At 32.3% G+C, this 12783-nt stretch overlaps 1 protein-coding gene across 2 annotated transcripts in view; it reads right to left on the minus strand.

Moving 5' to 3' along the window:
• Window positions 1–12783, minus strand: part of kek2 (leucine-rich repeat, immunoglobulin-like domain-containing kekkon 2 protein) — a 313905-nt gene that overhangs the window by 8048 nt on the left and 293074 nt on the right. The window lies entirely within an intron of this gene.

Genomic DNA, 12783 nt, shown 5'->3' on the forward strand with positions numbered 1-12783 from the left:
GTTATTATGTCATGATGTCTGTTTATATACAGATCATGAACACACTATATGACTAAACACTTTGTGTTCGCATACTATTATAAAACAAATCGAGTTTTAACATAACAGATCCGCATTAAATTCATTCAAAATAGTAATAAGAAAATTCCCTTAAAAAAAATTAAATCACTGAAAAAACGTGATAATAAATAGAGGCTGTATACAACCTCATTACATCTCCTTGTAAATTATGTTTGTCGTGTATCCGTCTCTTCTGTCGGCTACGATTCATAACGACGGAATTCTTCGCGACAAATGAATGAAAATGTTTCATTTAATCCTGAGCTCGTTGCAAATGAATGGCGTTGATCTCTAAATGAACGAATGAAATCTAAATGAATGCTAGAAATGTATGCAGCTTGCTGTTATTGTTTAGGGAAGTTTTGTTTTAAATTGGAGTGAGGCTGGAATTAAAAATTCTTGCTGTTTGTTCAGGTTTAAAGGTAAACAAAGGAAAGGTTATATTCAGGTTAAAAATAGAACAGAAAATCTGCGTTTTCACTCATATATCGATAAGAGAACGCTATTATTGAATTTTTTAGTAGTAACATGCAATTTACGTTAAATATTTTCATTGACAAAAATTTCATAAAAGCTTACTTTCATTCGATTATAATATCAATATAGTTAAGTCCCTCTATAACTAAGTTGTGATTTACACTCCATTATAATCCATGTTACAAGCCAATAAAGTAAGCTGAAAGAATAAGTAGGTATTCGAGCTTATGTTCAGACGCTGTCAATATTCAGCAACAGCTTCAATAAAAATTACTGCAACAGTATATAATTTACAAGAAAATTCCGTAGCAAAACATTATCATTACTAAAGTCCAAACAATACATTAAAATTCTTATATTAATTTGCCTTAATGAATTTGGCAGGGATGCATTGGTACGCTTTATCTTATAAAATAAATGAATGTTTCAAACGTAGTATTTCCACTGAGAAATTCCCTTTAACTTGGCAAAAGAAAATTAAAGAAAAACACCGTAATAACTGTTTATCGGTGTAACGACGACGTAAAAGTTACGTAAAACGTATTAATCTAGCAAGTTTGACCTTTGGGGATGAAATTTTTTGTTATTCTTGAAGTTAGAATTTTTGTACGCATTTTTGAGATGTATGTATGTTTGTTGCTTCTGATTGAAAAGAAAAACAAGAAAAATCATTAAAGATATTAGCTGATATGATAAACATAAAAAATCTAAAAGAAATAGAATATTTAGTACCAATCTTTTATTTGATAGTTGAAATCAAAATTATTAAAATTTTAAATATTTGCAATAGCTGTTACAAATTTCGTTCTTGCTTCAATGATAAAGATATTAAAGAAATAGAAGAAGATATTTTGTTGAAAAAGATGTGTGATTAAACAGAGACTAGCGAGAAAAAAAATGTTTTTGAAAAAAAAAAAAACTTTTGCACTATTTTCATTTTTTATTGTACTCTATAAATAGGTAATTTCCTCTAGCAGTCTACCAGTATCACTCGTCAGTCAGTACTTGAAAAATCCAAAAAAGTACCATTAAAATATTCCAAATTCGTAGCAAAGCGAATTGGAATCGAGTCTTGCCATTACGGATCTGCGACAACGTGAATTTAACGGAGCAGCAAATTAAAAGTAGGTATCTTTGGACAGTGACAAGGGTACCAAATGTTTGTTTTTGCGTTGTTTTCTGTTGATGGAACCAATTATTGGGTTCAAGCCAGTTGGAGCCAGTTGGAGCCAACGTTGGTGAGTTTTAATTTAATTTTTTATGACAACCTAAAAGGGTCTATATCAATCATACGTTTTTCACGTGAATTAAGGTGCTTTTGGTATAATTTTTTGGATTATATTTTGTTGTGTTACTGTTTGGTTATGATTAAATTTAATTGAAAAATAAATACTGTTACTCATAAGTTTTTAATCTGCCTAAATGTATAAAAATAAGTGTTGGCGAAAAAAAAAACAAATGAATTGACAACATTCTTCTTATGGAAGTTGGTTGAAATGGCCGTAACAATGCTTTCAATTTATCAATTTGTGTCATTCTCGTACGTTTTATTTCCATCCACACTGGACTTCGTATGCAATTACGGATCAAATAAAAAACTAACGAAAGTACATACAAAACACAATATTTTTATTTCACTAACAGTACTAATAAAATGTTATAAAGACTCCATTAAGTAGATAAATAAAAGCTATTGAATTGTATTGAAATGGAATAAAACTGAAAGGCGAATCAGTTACATAGAATAGATATTTGATTACGTTGATGTTCATTTGGACTGAAAACCGTTGAAAAAACTCACTGAAATGAATCAAGTTTACATACAGATGAATTTCAGGTGTTTCAAAAGGTTGAAATGAATATTCGTTGGAGTATATTAGTATATTTTTTATCTTTTTACGTTAGGTAATTGAATTAGGTTTTTTATATAGTTAATTGTAAATTAAATTACTATATTATTAAAACAACATTAAGACTTTTGACTTAATTAGATTAAACACGTAATTTATAAAACAGTAGGCAATTGCGTGAGACGCTCAGAGTCAGTTGCATTCACTGGTCGGTAAACCGCCTATCGGTTAAGCAACACTTGGCGCGGACAATCTATAGATGGGTGGCCGCGTAGAGCTATTTAAAAAAAAAATCCATAAAAGTTTGACTTTTAAAATGTACTGCCAAAATAGTTCCTACAACGCCCGTTAGAGGCGCTGATCAGGTTTTTATACAAAATTTCTCGATAGCTAGCCGGTTGTTAATAGTTGTACAGAATTGCGCTATAATTCTCAGTACTATAAGAAAAATTTAAGAAACCATATTCTTGTTAGTACGAGCCCTACATAAATGAGACTACTTATATTGTAAGCATTAGCGGGATCGATATTATTATTGACGAGGGTGGGACCGGCAGGTTTGTTTACCGATGTTTCCTCTAAGCGCTTGAGTCGGTAACAAATTGCGTGCCAATATTTCACAGCCAGTCATTTATGGAGAAAAATTGAAGTAGTGGACGTAAAATCTATTTTACGGGGTATTTTGGGTCGATATATATGGAGAGTAAAATAAATTGCGAGGTTATGTCAACCTGGGTTCTTGATATGGGGAAAATAAGATGAAAAATAATTAGAGGAATGATAGACATGGCAGCTTGTTTTGTCTTTTTAGAAATCCGTATCTTATCTCATAGGTAGAGACAGTATCCTTAAATATCGATCTGTCTATATGACTGCTTTAATTTGTTAATAGCTCCCAAAATTCTAAATAAATAAAAAATCACACACAGAGAAAAAACATATTTCTTGTTAGCTCCCGTATTACATATATTGATATTGTTGGAAACCACACGAAAAAATCCTCCCTTGTTCCCATTGCTTCAATAATTTAGGACAGTTAATAAAGTCCCCCACAACACCATTACCATCTTCACTGCTATTGCCTTGTTTATTAAAAACTGGTCACCAATCTTATTCCAATACGCGACAAAATTCCACCCAAGCCGATTTCCCACGCAGTTGTCCAGTTCTTCAAATATCATTGGTACAGCATCACAATTTGTACACTGTATTATGCATGCGGCTCCATTATTCAGTGGGATCGATCGCTCGACTTGTATTTGTAGTGTACTGAGAGGTGTAAAGTATTGTAGGTTTATTTTTAGACTGAGAAGGTAGCGATTGTCTTTTCTATTGGGCTGGTGTACTTTTGATGGCGTTGCTTTATGTCATGGCAATTAGTCAGATAAAATGCTCAATCGTGGAAGGTGATGCCGTGATCCGCAATTCAGGATCGTGGACCATGAATCATGATTTGCTAGCCCTTCAATTTTGCATTTTGGATAGCTCGTGGCACGATCTACCAAACGAATATAAACACGACCTAGCTGCGTACGATCTTGCTAAGCGCAATCTGGTGTGATCCGACAATTGAACAACTTTGACATGAGATTTAGAGAGAGTACGGGTGTACCAACTAGTTGAAACTTGTAGTCAAAGATATTCAAAACCCCGAACGATCTAAACTTTATTCCTGAAGTAGATTCAGCTAAAATAAAAATTTACGCTGAATCTAAAATACTAAATACCACAAAATGATACAGATAATTTACAAATGTACTAGAACTTAAAAATCTAGTACTATTAATAAATTTCAAGTTTAATTTTAAATATTATTTATAATAAAATGAATTAAGAAAACAAAGACTATAAAATCTTCACTTCAACTATGATTAATGTGAACGTAAAGATTTAAAAACGATTTTCGTGTTCAATCTAAACGTCTTTTAGCTATAATTTATAACGTATTGTTTTAAAATTACTCTGTCGTTCATGATAATATTTTACATTTATGCATGTTTCAGTGATGCTTTAAATATATTTGCCCATTACAATGTCAAAGCGTTTAAGACTTAGATAACAAAAGTGTTTTCTAAGTTTTGTACCAACTTGTATTATTAATTGACTATATTATTTGTTATTACGTTTGAGTATAGCTAAGGTCTGGTAAAGACTTTGTAAAAGTATCAAATACTTTGCCTTTTACGTTTATTGCTGCCAAAATTCTGAGCTGTTTTAGGTATAACTTCACAGGATGGTTTATTCCATCTCAAATACGAACAAAGCATGTTTTTTTACATCTATTTATGTAAGAGCTCGGGCACTGTATCGTGCAGTAGTTTTTTTATCTTTATCAATTATTTAATAACTAACTCACTATTCTATCCGGCGGTATAACAAGATATATAGATGCGAATGTAGCAAAAGAAGTTTATAAAGATTATACTAAGTTGTAGCGATCTTAAGTCTTTACACTCTTTACCCGTATAGGGTTAAAAGCGTCATTCTATGTATGTAATATTCTATACTATCCTAAACTACCAACAATACGGTATTCCAATCTGGTTATTAATCTCGTTACGTGTGATAGATTACATTACTAATCATTGAGATACCACGCTATGTGCTAATATGCTGCCTACTGTCATTGTCTGCATTTACATACATACACATACTATAATATTAATAGAATTGCTGTACAAAATTAGGGGATTGATTAAATTTGGAAATTGTTCGTTTGAGGATTGATTTTGAACTTTGGATTTCTCAAGGTCTTCCTTCCCGGCCGGTATTCGACGTTCGTCACGTAGATTTGACTTAAAACTGGGTAATGAGTAACTGTACATGTGTTTTTTTCTATGTTTACCTAGTAAGTGCAAAATAAAAAAGTGAAAATTAATAAAAACTGTGCGTCCTAATTTTAATACACCCATTCAAGCAGATCAAATCAGCAGCTATACAAGGGTAGGTAATACTTGTTTTTCTTCTAATTCCTTATAATATATAAATTAATATACTGACATTATTATTTGTCTTATTTCCTATGTTTGAATAACATAGTCCTTTTATATTTTCGCATGTTACAAACTGAGGAACTGAAGAAAAACAAACATTCTTGAAATCAGTTTCTAAGTGCCGGTATTTGTAATATTCATACAAATTACAGTAGCACTAGAATTCCTTATTCATGTACAGCTTCTACCGTTTAGTAATCAGTGTAGATCTAAACGTTAAATTATTCTGTTTACTGCCAGTTCTACTGTATAATATCGTAAGTACTGATTTCATGGCTGACTGGCTGGATTTAATTCTGTGAAGGTGAATGCACTATCTTTGGGTCTATAACCAGACTGGTTATTGGCTCAATATAATATCTAAATAGCCTGGAGTCTGAAATACGATTCTGTTCAGTCGGTTCTTTCGAGTATCGAGAGTCTGTCATTTCAAATGTACTGCAAAAAAATTGTTCCTACGCCATCCCCTAGACGCGCTGATTCGATTTTTATACAAAATTTCTAGTCGCCGCGGTTCTTAATAGTCGATGGTGATAGAGAATGGGGTTAGGTTACAAGCTCTGTCTTTTAAGAGAGTTCAACACTAACACTATTTTAGTTCATTTAAACTACTCGCTACTCGAAAGTAATATAATATTTTATACCACATTTATGTTATAAGCACTCCCAATATTGTTCCACTAGTGGTAAATTAAAAAAACGGCAATAGTAACATTACATAAACATCTTAGTTTTTATATGTCAAAAATTAACCGACTTGATTTACAAAGCAATACATTTACAATGCTTTTGCGATCATTTGTTTCATTCGAGTACTACGTAAATATGTTTTCAATTACAGTTTTGTCTCCTCAAGCACTTTATAAAGCATACATACAACTAAGCTTCCATAGCATTTCCTTTTACTTCCAAAAATACGAGCACAATTTCAATAACCCTAACATTCATCAAACACGATGTTCCATACTATTCATCATAGCATACATAATCCACGAAACTGGCAGCTTGCCAATTGGCCTGCTGGTATTATCAATAACTAATACTATTAGACTGTGGTATACACGTATAGATAGCTTTAATGTTGATTAGAAAAGGTCCTAAGGACTGATTAGGGAATTTCCTCAGCTCTTGTATGATATTTTTTTGTATTAATATTTTGAGGGCATTGACCTGACGTTTTCGACAGGTGGTTATGAGTTAATATTAAAGGTATTTCTTGGAATATTGTCTGTAAGAAGATAATGAAAATATGTTAAAGTTTTTTTGGAAATTTGTTTCAGTCTCATGTACCTGTATTTATTTACTCTTCAATGTTTTTCATTATATATAATAACTTTTGAGTTTTGTTGTAGTTTTCATTTTTTCATATAACTATCAGAATGAATGTAGCTAAAACTATACAGAACATTTGATTGACTGTTTTCATATATAATTTATCATCATATTCATCATTAACGGTAAGTGTTTTATAGCGCCACCTCCCTTATAATTATTTTGACCTCTGAAACTGAACTCAAGCGCTTGTATTGACTCAAAATCATAATCAAAATATTTTTTTATTTAAGTCCAGTAGAAAGACACTTATAAAAAAAATCGTGGAATTAATTTCACGTTTGAAATGTATGAAATTCGAACTCACGACCTCTTAAATCTCAAGTCATATTTATCAATCGCTTTAAATAATCACCAGCAGTTACTTGAATCAATACATTAAAAACACTTTTTAATATCAAAATGATCAAAAGCTTTCACTAAACATTTTGTCCTCAATAACATTAATATTAGAATTTCATACACTCGTAAATAGAACATTACTAAGTCATTTACATAATGGCTTATGTAATAATATGTAAATTGTTATTAAGTGCACTTAGTTCAGCATTTATTTGTATTAGTACTGTAATTTGTGTTTAACGTGTAGGTATATTTAGTAGAAGTAGATGTATATGATACAGTCTTTATTTGATGTTATTTTACTAATTGCATACTTGAGTCTCGTTTAGAAAGGTTAGGCAAATGTTAGAACATTATATTAAATATAATAATACATTACTTTAATAAAATATCAGGGTGAATAACTTGAGTAAACTTGTAACCGCAATTGCGAAATACAAAAAAAAAACATTACTTTATTATATTTTTCAATTTACTTACTAATATACTCAAAAAGTATAATTTTATCTCGCATGCCTAAAAGTTCTTTAACACATTACCTTAGGCTATGCAAAAGATTTCAACTCGCACTTAGCCAACGTGGTGAACTGGCCTGAACTAGCCCTCGATCGGGAGGAGACCCACGCCCAGCAGTGGGTCAGTTATGGGTTAAAAAACAGTAAAAAAGTTGAACAAAATTAATCTTATTAGTTTACTCTAACAACAAACTGTTACTCAAAGAAAACAATACCTACAAACGAAGCACACCAGTCTTGAAAACCAGACAGAAAAAACTCAAGTGAAAATCCTAACATTGTTTTTAACAGAGTAGTGTGTGGCGAACACCACAGTTGTCTGAAAAGAACAAAAACTCATTGCTTTGAAAACCAGTTGAAATATTAAATAGGTACGTCTCTGGCTGGGATGTCGGTTTGTGGTGTTAGCGAGTGAACGAGCGATTGTGTGGCAACTGTTGAGCGACTTTTTAGTTGATGTTGTTTTTGCTATTATTTTATAATAATGCTTAGTTAATATAGGTATGATTTTGTAGAAAAATATCTCATATTAAATGCATTATAATATTTAGTTTGAGGACTTCTAGAATCCTTCCAAGTTGTGGAAAAAGATTCTTGCTCATTGATGCGATTCTTTACAATTGGAACCATCGAGTACCGAGAGTTTGACATTTAAAATTTACTGCCATAATAGTTTCCACGACGACCGCTAGAGGCACTGATTAGATTTTCATACAATTTTTTTCGAAAGCTAGCCGGCTGTCGGTCCACGATAGTAGTAGAGAACAGTCGGGGTACAGTAGTAGATCCGACACGGGTTAAATTGTTTATTTTTAATAATCTTACGTAGAGTTTAAGTAAAAGTAATGTCATTGGTTCGATAATATAGCTATGAAAAATGCGGTTTAGTATCATACATCTGTTCTTAAAGTAATACAAATTAAACAAACGACCCTGATTTTAAAGTCCATGAACTTTACTTATGCCATAAGTACAGTACAATCAACAAAACAGTATCCCGTTTACTCCTCACTTCGTTCCTTGTTTAAGTATTTAAAAAACTACCGGCTGGCAACAGAACTATATGTTTTCACCTACTTCCCCGGTCATTGACAGCAGTTTGTGTCAGTTGTTAAGGCTTTTACGGCGTTATATTACTTTATGTATTGTTATTTTATGTGTCGTTACTGCCTCCGAGCTTAAACGCGGGAACGTGAACAATATTCCAAATTGAAGCGAATTTTTCGAATACATTTTTAGCTACCCACATTTTCTTTAGCTAATTAATTTAACATGTTTTGGTACAAAATAAATGTTTTTGTAAAGCGACCCTAAAAAGGAGGAAATTCTCAAATCAAACATATTTTTATTTTCAATTTTAATACGTAAACAAATTGTTTAACAAAATCACACCGAATTGCGTTCCCTGGTTTCTGCCTATCCCTATGAGAAGAAGGCTAAAAACAAAATTTTACTAAAGAAGAAGATTTCTTTTAAAAATAATATATGTAACCAAGTTGTACTTGTCAAAACGAAAATGTAGAGTAAAAGGAAAATCTGACAGTTGAATAATGTTCTCGAAAGTACTTTATTTCCCAGAGATATGTACGGAGACAGTGGTCTCTGCAATCCGGTATAATTTATGTACATCTCAATGGGATACGGACAGGTAAGATGGCTAGACTTGTCGTGAATATTATCGGAGATAGAACGTCGCGGTGTGAAATTTTAATACGTGAAAGTACGTTGGATGTTGAATATCTGCGGAATACTGGGATGGAAGTTTAAATGGAGGAGTATTGATAAAAAGTTTTGCAAAATATTTTTGATCTTTTTGTCATGACTTTGGAAGAAGATTCGGCCGAAAAATGCGTTATAGACTGTCGGTAGTTTTGTTTGTTTAATTTACGATTAGTCCGGTAAACTGCTTTAAAACTACTTAAACAGATGTAGCAAAACTAATAATTTCGTGTTTTGAAACGTAGTAAGCACAACTAGAAATCGGATTTGAAGACAAAAGACGAGTTTGATTGTTCTCACACGTAAAGTTATTATAGCTTTATGGAGAGTAATTAAATAAACGTAAATCACTTTTTGTAACAATTAAAACTAATAAAATATACACTTAACATTTAACAAAATACTCTGCAAATAGTGTTCTTAAACACAAGAACTGTCAGACTAAAGTAATCCTACTTGAAATTAGCACAAACATAAAACTTCTAATGAATTTCTTAAGAAACGCAAGCGTCCTCTGACCCAATTTTACCCAACTATCTCTAGCTAGTTAATTGTTTTTTCTCGTATAGTATAACAACTTAGTAGACAGACAGGATTTTTCTAGGTTTTTTTTTCTCTATATCTGTCCTACTACTGGGCAAAAGTCTCCTCCCGAACGGGGGAGGGATTAGGCCTTGAGTCCATCATGCTGGCCAAATGTGGGCTGAGGCATTGAATCTAGACTATAATTAGTGATTCTGTGTATTTCCAAAATAAAATCGAATAGGCCATCGTCAGTTGCACTTGCATACGGTTCACTAATGTTCCTACTTCTGTATTTTGCGTGGAGATATACAGCTAGGTCAGCTATCCGTGAACTTCACATACAAAACTGTTTACTAAGTCGTTGCCCTATAAAAGTAGTACCATCTTGAATGCATTGTTCATAAATATAATTTATATTTTTTCTCATGAAACATTTGCAGACATAAATGAATTCTGCGAACATAATATTTTTGGCAAGAACTCTTCGCAATGTTTATTGTGTACTGTAATCATTTTCTTTATACCAGCTTTTTGTTTGCTACGTGAAATGGGTTATGGCTTTTTGGAGACTGGCTTTTATGTAAGAATATTGTGTTATGTTGTGTTGGTTAGATATTTTTTTAACCTTTGTTTGCCACAATATCAAGATTTTTTAAATATTTATTACTTTTAAGAATTTAATTTAATGGATTCGTACAAAAACAAATAAACTAGTCAGTAATCTAAAATATTAAATAACAAGGCCACAGTATTTTGTATCTAGCAGGTATGTTGCCCTGTGAAAAAAGCTCATAGACACGAAAAAAAAAAACAATCAGCGAGCGGCTCCGGTTTGTAGTATTTACCGAACCATGAGTGATTACATAATCTACTATTACAATGAACTTATATTATGCATTTACTTTGTAAAACAGTTTTAATAAACCCCTTTCAACTCGAAAATATTATAGGACACCAATGAATTCGTATTATTATACCTTATAATGCAATTTAAACGGATATTACTCAATCTACCACCACAAGAGAAGCGACGCCTCAAATTGAGCCTATCCCGAACTTAATGCACGAACTACAAGATACAATTCCGTATTAAACCGAACAGTATTCAAGACACAGCGGCCGACCGCAGTGGATTCTGCGGGAAATGCGACGCAAATAACTGTTTGGAAAGTGTTCTAGATTTAGATGAGACTTGTCTGTTTACTGTTTTTGAAGTAAACTTGTATGGGATACAATAAAAGGAAGAGTGTTTTTGTGATTATGTCATTCCCGTCATGTGTATCACTACATATCTGACCGCCTCTGCGCAATAATTTAAGTGATTACGACACCACGTTGTACGCAGAGAGATCGTGGGTTCGATTCCCACACGGAACAATTATTTGAGCGATCCACGTTGTTTCGGGTCTGATTGGACTTCGTGTCCATAGTTTATGTTTGTAAAAGTACCCGCGATACAAGAACAATTCTTATTGCGGGAGTTGACTTTTTTACAAACCAAAAAAAGTAATATTCATCATAATATTATAAAAGAATTAAGTCCCCTGTCGCGTTTATCTCTATTCGCGTTAAACTGCATGCTGGCTTTAGATTATGTCTGATACTTGACTGAATAAATGCAATTCGAGCATAAATGACCTACATGTTTGTAATTGCATTAAAAGTAGAATTATTTTATTCTCTCATTACAAAACTTCATTCGATATTTTTGTTTTAGAAACTAAAGTCTCTTGGTCAGAAGAAGTAGCAATCTTTTAAGCACAAAATTATACAACAGCTCAAGTGTATTTAAGGTTATTTAGAGTGAAAGTAGACAGAAGGCGGACGACATCAGTGATTGGGTTATAAATAACAGGAAACATTTAATAACAAGAGGTTATACATTTTATTTTATCGCGACATTTTGGCTTCCCTCCTATTTTCGCTGTTCTCTTTAAATATGATTTATAAGACAATCTATTACGAAGAAATTTCCATAAAAATCTTCGCAAACAACAGTTATTTCTGAGGAATCTAATTAACTTTATTTTTGTACATTTTACTTGTTACGTCACGGTGAGATTCAGTGATATTTCTTTTGAAATAAATCCTACCACATTCGTGTTTTTTATTAAGAAAGAAATCATGAAAAGATACCCCGAAATAAATGTGTTTTCTAGTGAATAACGCCCACTGTTGCCACCTACATCACAATTAGGGGAGAGATCTCTAAAACATATTTTGAGGGTAAGTGCTGATGAAAAATGTCCCCATTCTTTGAATATAAAAAAATTGTAATGTATCGCTTTTTCTCGTTGACAAAGCTCTTTTAAAATATCGAGGTTACACCCCAAAAATAACAAGAATTTTCTATTTCCTGTAATGCTTGATTCACACATGCATTCCTTGAATTTGCACAAAATATTGTGTGAAACTTCATTTACACCTCCATATAATATATCATGAGTGTGGAAAAACCAAAAACACTAACGTCATCATAAAGTTTTTCTCTGGTTCATTAGAAACGACAAGCCACAACTTCCTAACCTTCACCCAAAAGTACAGTTCTTAACAAAACTACTTTCATTCAGGAAAAAATAAGCAAATCCAGGATCAGATTGTCAAACGAGGGATCAGCGAGGATCCCGTTAATCCTTCCATTTCGTTCCACATCCTTGCAGCCAATGGGCTGGCGTTACAATTAATTGTGCGGAACCAAATTGTGTCGCTGATTGTACCCGTGATGTATGATCGTGCATTGTTTATTAATGCTTTTTTTACAAAAGGTATGACCAACATTTTTAGTAGGATTATTTTTTGGTGTGTTATTTTTATGTAATTTTTTTTTCGAGTATCGGTTTCAGTGGTTTGTTGTTGAATAATTTGATTTGATCCTATATGATGTAGGTCGTTTACTATCTGAATTTGATGCAAATATTTTTTTATTGTTTTTTTTTATTGGGTCCAAATTGTTTAGTTTAACACAAGTAT

Source organism: Anticarsia gemmatalis, chromosome 9 (genome assembly GCF_050436995.1).
Source record: "Anticarsia gemmatalis isolate Benzon Research Colony breed Stoneville strain chromosome 9, ilAntGemm2 primary, whole genome shotgun sequence".
NCBI lineage: Eukaryota > Metazoa > Arthropoda > Insecta > Lepidoptera > Erebidae > Anticarsia > Anticarsia gemmatalis.